Source organism: Protomyctophum bolini, assembly GCF_963924005.1.
Source record: "Protomyctophum bolini genome assembly, chromosome: 18".
NCBI classification, from domain to species: domain Eukaryota; kingdom Metazoa; phylum Chordata; class Actinopteri; order Myctophiformes; family Myctophidae; genus Protomyctophum; species Protomyctophum bolini.
The window spans coordinates 37,345,158-37,354,624 of record NC_137879.1 but is presented as its reverse complement, the minus strand read 5'-3'; positions in this window follow the sequence as shown (position 1 = coordinate 37,354,624).

Here is a 9,467-nt window from a genome sequence, read left to right as displayed (position 1 = left end):
AATCGAACCAAGGCCGTTCTAGCTGTGAGGCGAAAGCACTACCAACTGTGCCACCGTGCCCCTTGCAGCCAGAGTTTTAACTAGAACTAAGATGAGAGAACATATTACTCAAGTTTTGGCTTCACTGCACTGGCTTCCGGTTGTTTTTAGGATTGATTTTAAAATTATTTTACTTGTTTATAAATCTCTCAATGGTCTCGCACCTTCCTACCTACATGACTGCCTGCCTAAATATGTCCCAAACCGCCCCCCTAAGGTCTTCCACTGCTGGCCTGCTCGCTTTGCCTAAAAAAATGGCAACTAAAAAATACGGGGAAGCAGCTTTTTGCTTCTACGGACAGACTGCGTGGAACAAACTCCCACTGTACCTTCGACAGGCAGCCTCTGTAGACATTTTTAAAGCACAGCTCAAGACCCACTTCTACACCCTTGCTTTTAATTGATCTTTAATGTTTTTGTTATTCATGTCCTAACTGTATTGCATTACTGCTCTTGTTTTTTAATGTTTATGCCTTGCCTTTCTTTTCTTTTTTTCTCCATTGCTCTGTAAAGCACTTTGAGCTGCATTTCATGTCATGAAAGGTGCTAAAGTTTGTAAAGTTAATATTATTATTTTATTATTATTATTGTTATTTCACGGAAATTGCACACTGCGTTTGTGATTTGTGGCATTTTGTTCGAAACGGACGAATCATGTGAACTTTGGAAGCCAATCTTCGCCAATCAGGATGGAAGATGGGAAATGGTGAAGATCCGTGTTGATCACATGACTATGGAGATAGTGTATACCAAATTGTGTGATGTATGGATAAAATGTGTACGAGTTATCTGTGTTTTGCCTAAATCGGCCTCATGGTGGCGCTAACAGGCCGTTGAGGAATATTTGCGGCAGAGGTTCGTCGTTGGCATCCAGGGAGTGTGTGTTCAAAGTTTTGCATGGAACGGTGCCGGAGATTAGCTGTTAACGGACGGACGGACGCACGCATGGACGGAGTGCAAAACATACTCTCTCCCCAGGCCTGGTGGAGACAATAAGGCCATGTCTGGACTTCTAATTGTCTCCACCAGGCCGAAGGCATGGGGAGAGAGTATGTTTTGCACTACGTCCGTGTGTGTGCGTGCGTCCGTCAATCTATTACCAGCTAATCTCCTTCACCGTTAACCCGGTCGATGCCAAATCTTGCAAACACACTCCCTGGATGCCAACGATGAACCTCTGCCCCAAATTTTCCACAACAGCCTATTATAGCACCACCAGGAGGCCGACTTTTGAAAAACATTTTTTTTATATTACTCCTCCAGATTCTGTCAAAAAATATAACGCAAAAAATGTGCAACGCAAATCGTTACACACTATCTGTATAGTCATGTGTTCAAGACGGATCTGTCCCATATTTCATATTCCATCCTAATTGGCTAACATTGGCTTTCAAAGTTTGCAGGATTGGCCCGTTTTGAACAAAAAGCCTGGAATCATGAACGCAGCATGCAATTTACGTGAAATGTTTCACTGACTTTCCTACTAGGCTGAGGAATGTATCCCACCCTTTTCACATTGACCTGTTATAGCGCCACGAACAGGTGGATTTTTGCAAAACACATTTTTGGAACAAAATGCCTGAAATCATCCAATTGCCATCGAAGGCATAAGAAGAAATGGCACCCTTTTCACATCGGCCTATTATAGCACATCCTGCTCCAAGGGGCACTTTATTTAGTTAATTTCTGCAACAGGTGAAAGTACCTGCTACAGTTGTTAAGGTCACTGTTGATTAGCTACATGACAGAGATTTGTCGAACATCATCAAAGTTCTTCTACTTCTCTAAAGTCTTTCTAACTACCAACAATCTTTCCTTTGTATTTGTTTCCATTCCAGTGTCGCATCACCAGTCTGACTGCCCTGACCTACCAGAGGTGGATGAACAAAGGAGCTTGGCAAAGAAACAACACCATTGCTGTGATCAGTGTGGAAAACACTTCACTTGCATCTCCAAACTTAAAATACACCAGAGAATTCACACTGGAGAGAAACCATATGGATGTGATCAGTGTGGACAACGCTTCTCTATATTGGCCCACCTTAAAACCCACCAGAGAATTCACACTGGAGAGAAACCCTATGGATGTGATCAGTGTGGACGACACTTCTCTGTAATGTCCAACCTTAAAACACACCAGATAATTCACACTGGAGAGAAACCCTATGGATGTGATCAGTGTGGAAAACGCTTCTCTCTATTGGCCAACCTTAAAACCCACCAGAAAATTCACACTGGAGAGAAACCCTATGGATGTGATCAGTGTGGACAACACTTCTCTGAAATGTCCAGCCTTAAAAGACACCAGAGAATTCACACTGGAGAGAAACCCTATGGATGTGATCAGTGTGGAAAACGCTTCTCTCTATTGGCCCACCTTAAAACCCACCAGAAAATTCACACTGGAGAGAAACCCTATGGATGTGATCAGTGTGGACAACACTTCTCTCAATTGTCCCACCTTAAAAGACACCAGAGAATTCACACTGGAGAGAAACCCTATGGATGTGATCAGTGTGGACAACACTTCTCTCAATTGTCCAGCCTTAAAACACACCAGAGAATTCACACTGGAGAGAAACCCTATGGGTGTGATCAGTGTGGAAAACGCTTCTCTCTATTGGCCCACCTTAAAACCCACCAGAAAATTCACACTGGAGAGAAACCCTATGGATGTGATCAGTGTGGACAACACTTCTCTCATATGTCCAGCCTTAAAACACACCAGAGAATTCACACCGGAGAGAAACCCTATAGATGTGATCAGTGTGGACAACACTTCTCTGTAATGTACAGCCTTAAAAAACACGAGATAATTCACACTGGAGAGAAACCCTATGGATGTGATCAGTGTGGACAACACTTCTCTCAAATGTCCAGCCTTAAAACACACCAGAGAATTCACACTGGAGAGAAACCCTATGGATGTGATCAGTGTGGAAAACGCTTCTCTCTATTGGCCCACCTTAAAACCCACCAGAGAATTCACACTGGAGAGAAACCCTATGGATGTGATCAGTGTGGAACACACTTCTCTCAATTGTCCAACCTTAAAACACACCAGAGAATTCACACCGGAGAGAAACCCTATAGATGTGAGCAGTGTGGACAACACTTCTCTGTAATGTCCAGCCTTAAAAAACACGAGAGAATTCACACTTGAGAGATACCCTATGGATGTGATCAGTGTGGACAACACTTCTCTCGTTTGGCCGGCCTTAAAAGCCACCAGAGAAATCATACTGGGAATTACAGTGGAGAGAATCCCCATGGATGTGATCAGTGTCTCTGAAATGTCCCGCCTTAAACGCCACTAATAATTCACCCTTGAGAGAAACTTTCCACGTGAACGTGCATTATGGTCCATTTTAGTGGTATTTCTTATTGACTGGGTCAAGAGTTATCTGAGAAATTATTAACAGAAAAGTATGGTGGTGACCTGTGTTTGAGTCTGTTAGAGACCATCTTTTCTTCTGTCTTTTTGATGTTTTTTTCCACATTGCATCAATCTATCTAGTATCTACATCATACATGGGCAACTGGCGGCCCCGGGGCCCAACATCACTTAATGTGGCCCTCAGGTTAATGTCAGAATACTGATATATTTTTGATTTCAGCTGTTACAATTCCACACATGACCCGCTTTAATTACTTCAGTCTATATGTAGCTTAATGACTAGTAATAAATGTTAGTCTTTTTTGTGTCCAATATATTTGGATTTAGTTCGTCAAGTTAACATAACTATAATTAAATGCATTTGAAATTAAATAAAAAGGTCATTTTTTAAGATTCCAATTAAAAAATGTCAAAAAATAATTCAGGATTTCAATAAAAGAAATAGCAAAAATAGCAACGCGTTTTGAGCTTGTAGATCAGCTATTTGTGCTATGACAGTGGCCCTCTGGAGTGAGTGTGGAAATATAGTGGCCCTCTCCATGGTCAAAGTTGCCTATACCCCTGATCTACATTATGTATTTCTGTATGTACATCTGACACGGCATGTTTTATTATTATGATGCTGTTGTTATACTGTACTCAATCACAATATCAAACAGTACTATATAGAGTTCTGTATATAGAACAGTACAATAACAGTACATGATTTTTAAACAAACAGTATAATTGTGTTCTTGTGTGTGAGAACAATACACTTTGGAAAGAGACACACAGTACAGGTCAGGATTCAGTGTATTTTGTGGACACATGTTGACCTCTGAACATTTTACTCTCACTATAAAAGAATGGAGCTCATTGAAGAGCAAGATGTTGTCCCTCCATATATACAACTCATTCAAATAATGTACCTGCTGTACAGCCATACTACCACTACTTTAGTTTTTAATAAAATGTTAGTCAAATAAGGACATGCCTGGCCTCCTTATTCATCTTCTGCAACCGGTCAAAAGTGCTTGAATAGACCACTCAATAGGCCAGGGGTTCTCAACCCGTGGGTCCCTGGAAAATGGAAATTTAGAGTTTACGTACACATATATAGTGCATGCATAAACTTTCCTTAATGATAACATCTGGTTTCAGTATTCGAATATTTATGATGTATTTTCTCTATTATAAGGTTATTTTTGCAGTCAGTTTACATTCGTGGTTGGGAGCGGAGCGGGGAGGGGGGCGCGAGACATGGCCAAAGCATTTCCGGGGGTCCCCAGACAAAAACGTTGAGAACCCCTGCATTAGTACACTCAAAGTTACAACCACATAAGGGTCCATTTGGTTCCTAACTATCCATTTGGAGGGAACCAGCTGTCCTATCAGTAAACCTGGTCTTTTAACCATGTGCACTTTCAAGATAACTTCCTCTACCTAGAAATGCATAGTACACTGAATCAAAGTTTTAAAATAAGCAGAGTGGTTTAACGTAACTTTAACTTTGAGTTTATATCTTTAATTGTCATATAGGGAAAACATGTTTAACGCTGCTACTCTGTGAAAACAACTAAATTATCTCTGTCTGTCTTTTATCTTGCATCCAGATTCCAATCTGTTGCAAATAGCACATCTAGGGGAGAAAACCTTTAGTCTGCAAAACTCTGCATTGAAACTGCTTTATTTCCCTTTCACTCTACACTACAGGATGAGTCTACTAGACGGAAAATAAACACTTTTCTGTCAATGTTAACATGTCTCCCCCGTTAGGCCGTTACACTTAAATATAGAGGCAATTCCCTCTGCCAGCCTGCAGTTCTACCCAGCTTTCTCTAACTGTCCTAATGGTGTCCTTATTTGGCCGTGGGAGGGAACTCTGTTGTCCTGGTGGGGGCTCCGAGTCCTCACTGGTAGGTAAGCCAAGAGGAGAACAGCAGTGGCAATAACACAGAAATGTTTAATTTAACAGAGGATTAATTTTAATTTAAAACGAGTCGTCGAACACTTGTAGCTGCAGATGCCAGGGACAAAAGGGAAATCATTTTGTTCTTAATAAAATTGACGTCGGTAGCTATGAGTGTTACAGGTCAGTCCTCTGCGGTCCAGTCGCCAGTGGGGTGTCAGATCCAGCTTTGGTCCATGTGACGAAAGGAGGGGAGCTCGGAGCGTCACAGGTCAAATGGAGGGTGTCCTGTCCTTCAACTGTGGATGTCCCACCGATCTTGGGCTGGGCCAGGCCTATAGTGGGACAGCAAACACACATATTATGCCACAATGCATTTTCTTTTCTCTAAACAAGTGTTTTTTTACCACGGTCCAGAATCTAACCAGTGATGTTCCAAATGGGTCAATGTGGTTAAATATATTATTCACAATATTTCATACCTGTAACTTTGATGGGCTTTTCATCAGGAAAGTGGTACCAGAATAACTTTCCGTTCGTCTGCCAAGCATAAACAGTAAGTTGATAGTACCCAGTGTCTGACACTCTGAGGTCTCTGATGACGATGCTGGCGTTTGCCTGGGCGACATTTGGCTCCAAGCTGGTCACTCGACCTTTGAACTCAGCCTGACCGGCATTGGCTTTGCTGGAGTGGAAGATCATGTCGGAAGTACTACAGAGAACTGTAGCTTCATCACACTTTGACCATGCAATATCGTTTTAAAGTTTAAAATCAGCACGTAAAGTGTAAGAACAGTTGATAAGCACGCTGGTTCCAACTTCAGCATGGATCGGTCCTTCCACGTCGTAGGTGATCTCCCAGTCATTAGCGCCTGTTTAAATTAAAAATCACACCCAGTGTGAATCGAGCGCTGACTTTGATGCAGGCCGTTAACATAGACAAGGAGATGAGGTAATGACACAGTATCCATATAGACACAGTAACCACAGCAACCGTGCTGAAATAGAGTAAAATACTATTTAATGCTAAATATATTAAATATCTTCATAATTTTCTTGTTTTCTAATAATAATATTTAATTGGATGGAGTGTAAGGAAGTTCAAATCAAACCAAAAGGTCTGTATATGCAGAACATAATTGTGTAATTGGTGGATATAGGATATAGTCTTTGTAGCATGTTGATAAAGCAGACATGGATCGAAAGAAGAGATTACCTGTCAGCCATAACACTACGGTTAAAAAAAAAGAAAAGAAAATACCGGCTATAAAGGTTGATTGAGTGGGACAGTCCGTTAGCATGCCCTCTCTTATGCTACTGCATGGGTGAATGTATACTGAACAAAACAAACAAAAGATAGTTACAATAGGTATATGCTATTTGTCCACCACCAGCTGCCATGATCGTCCATATCATTGATGTCGGCCAGGTATCTACATAGTTCAACATTGTTTTCCCAGGTTCTGATCTACAAGCTCACATCCTCACGATGAGGCGCGTGGTGACACGTTGTGAGCTTGTTTCACTATTGTCTTCTTCGTAATGTTTTAGACATATAGCCTATATACTTTATAGAGTATATATTCATTCATATATACTCTAAGCCTATATACGACGTGACGCCCTTCTGCATAACTGTCTGGTAGCTTGCACAAGATCCACGCACGTGAAAAAAAAAAGATGAGTACTTTGACGTAGTACACAGAATATATAAATAGCTACCGGACAATCAATTCCAGCCATTAATGCTGCAAGGGTCTGCAGCACAAGCACAGGTGACTTTCACTAAAAGGTTTGGTTTCAAGGGTTCCTTAAAGCTTAAAGGACAACTTTTGTTTTTTTCAACCAATGTTTTAGGTTGTTATTAAAGAGCCCTGTGCTCAAATGCCCCCCCCCCCCCCCCCCCCTCCCACCCTGTAAAAAAGCAGCTAAAATCCCTAAAACAAAAGAAAGCAGCAGATGAAAAAGAAAATACACTCACCTTTTACTTTCTCTAATAACAACCTAAAACATGAACATTGGTTGAAAAAAAACATCCACATCCTTTCCATATGTATACATGGCATGGGCTGGTTCCAAGGGCTGGTGGTCCTTTATAGATTGGTTAAGAACTTCATACCATTTGGTTATAATGCAGTGGTGAAGCCAGAACTGACGTTTTGGGTGGGCCTGGCCAGGATTGCAGTAATTGTAGCATGTTGGAGACCAGCCAGATGGAGTTATTCATCAAACATTTCACTCAAATGTTATATGAATGCTATAACCGTATAGCAAAAATTAAGCAGCATAAAAAAATCACACCCGTGTGAAGTGAGGGGCGCTCTTGTCTTATCATCCTACATCATCATACATCGTCTCATTCCGGCCAATCACAATTTGCGTACCTTCGTCATCAATGTTTGTGTTACGCAATGTTTGGGTTAACACAAACACTCAAAACTGTCCATTCATTGTCAATGGCATTTAATGTTTGTGTTGGGACGAAAACGCGTGGTTACGTACACTGAAAGCTGGACATATGTAGCTATCGCTTCTCAAAAAGGGTTAGGCAAGTACACACACAAGTATCACTTACATTATGGTCACGCTCTGCTTATACATCTCCCACCACGTTCCCATGTTTCTTGATACTGTGGGCTGTATTTTGCGTACCAGGTCTTATTACTTAACTGAAGACCTGGAGGCGTGATCAATGCCATTTGGCTATTCTGAGTGGCCAAAGAGCATTGACCACGCCTCCAGGTCTTAAGTTAAGTAATAAGACCTGGTACACGCAAAATACAGCCCTGTATGTCAGGAATCAGCTCCTTCATAATTACACAACAGAAAAACAGCAGTGAAGCAGATTAATATATTTAATATAATATTAACCAGTGGCCAGCCTATCAGCTAGGGTTTTAGTATGTGCATACATTCAATATTATGCTTCCATCTTTGTTCAAAACTCCGATAGCATGTTATAATCTGTAGAGTAACTAAGCGTTGTGCCAGAGTGCCAACTGTGTCTCTTTTTTTATTCCGTAATTCTTCTTTCACTATGACTCCCTATCCGGCTTTGTAGTGAAGAGATTTCTGAACGACCATTTCTTCTTCACGATGTACATGTAGGAAAAGGCAGCATTGAAGAAAGCAATTATTAAGGAGGAGGACGAAAGCAAAGAGATATGGCTCCATGACGAAACGAAGTTCGAACTCATTTCTTCATCATCATCAGGGTCATCGTTTGGGTCGACCACATCGGGAGGTCATCGTCGGGGTCGACCACATCCGGATCAGGGATGAATATGCATGATGGAGGAGCAGGGTGGAACTTCCCATCGCCTAGACATGTTAATGACCTCATTCCAACGAGCGCGAAACCCTTTTTACATGCGTACAGTATATGTGACGACATCTCCATAAGCATAAACCTCCTTGACTGGGCCGGACATAGTGGCATTCGCGACAGCCAATGGCCCGTCGCATTTGACCTCTTCACATACCGGTAGGTAGTCCACTCGTCCACCCGTCAACTCAACAAGTAATTACCTTCTGGCCAATCAACTTGTAACCCAAATTGCAATTTGCAACAGCCTTGTGTCCAAACAGAGTGCCGGTGGGGTAATGTATATTGTTCCGTTTTGCAGAACGCCAAGGGACCCATACTGGCGTCCGTCCTCTTACAGGTCAGCATCACAGGCCAAAGTAGATTATTAGTAGCAATAATATGGCTGCCGGACCTGGATGTCCCCCTGGCAACGGTAGAACAGCAGGACTTAGGGCTCAGCGCAGTCAGCGGCCAGAGAGTGTTTGGGAAGACAGAGGTGCCCTGTTGGTCGTGTGCAAGCCCATGAGGTCTTGGGCTCCGTCCCCTACCTCCTCCTTTGAGTTTTCTGCACGGGTTGACACTTTTTGCAACTAAATGGCTGGAAAATGGGGATTTAGAGTTTACAATACATAGTACGTGGTGCATGCATGAACTTTCCATATCTGTTTTCAGCATTCATTTATGATATATTTTCTCTATTATTAAGGTTATTTTTGCAGTCAGTTTGTATTGGGGTGTGGCAATAGACAATACCTATCAACATGTGTTGAAATTCCTGTGCCTGGGAAATGGCTACCGTATTTCCCGTTCTTTCCAGATGGGAGATGCATGGCCAT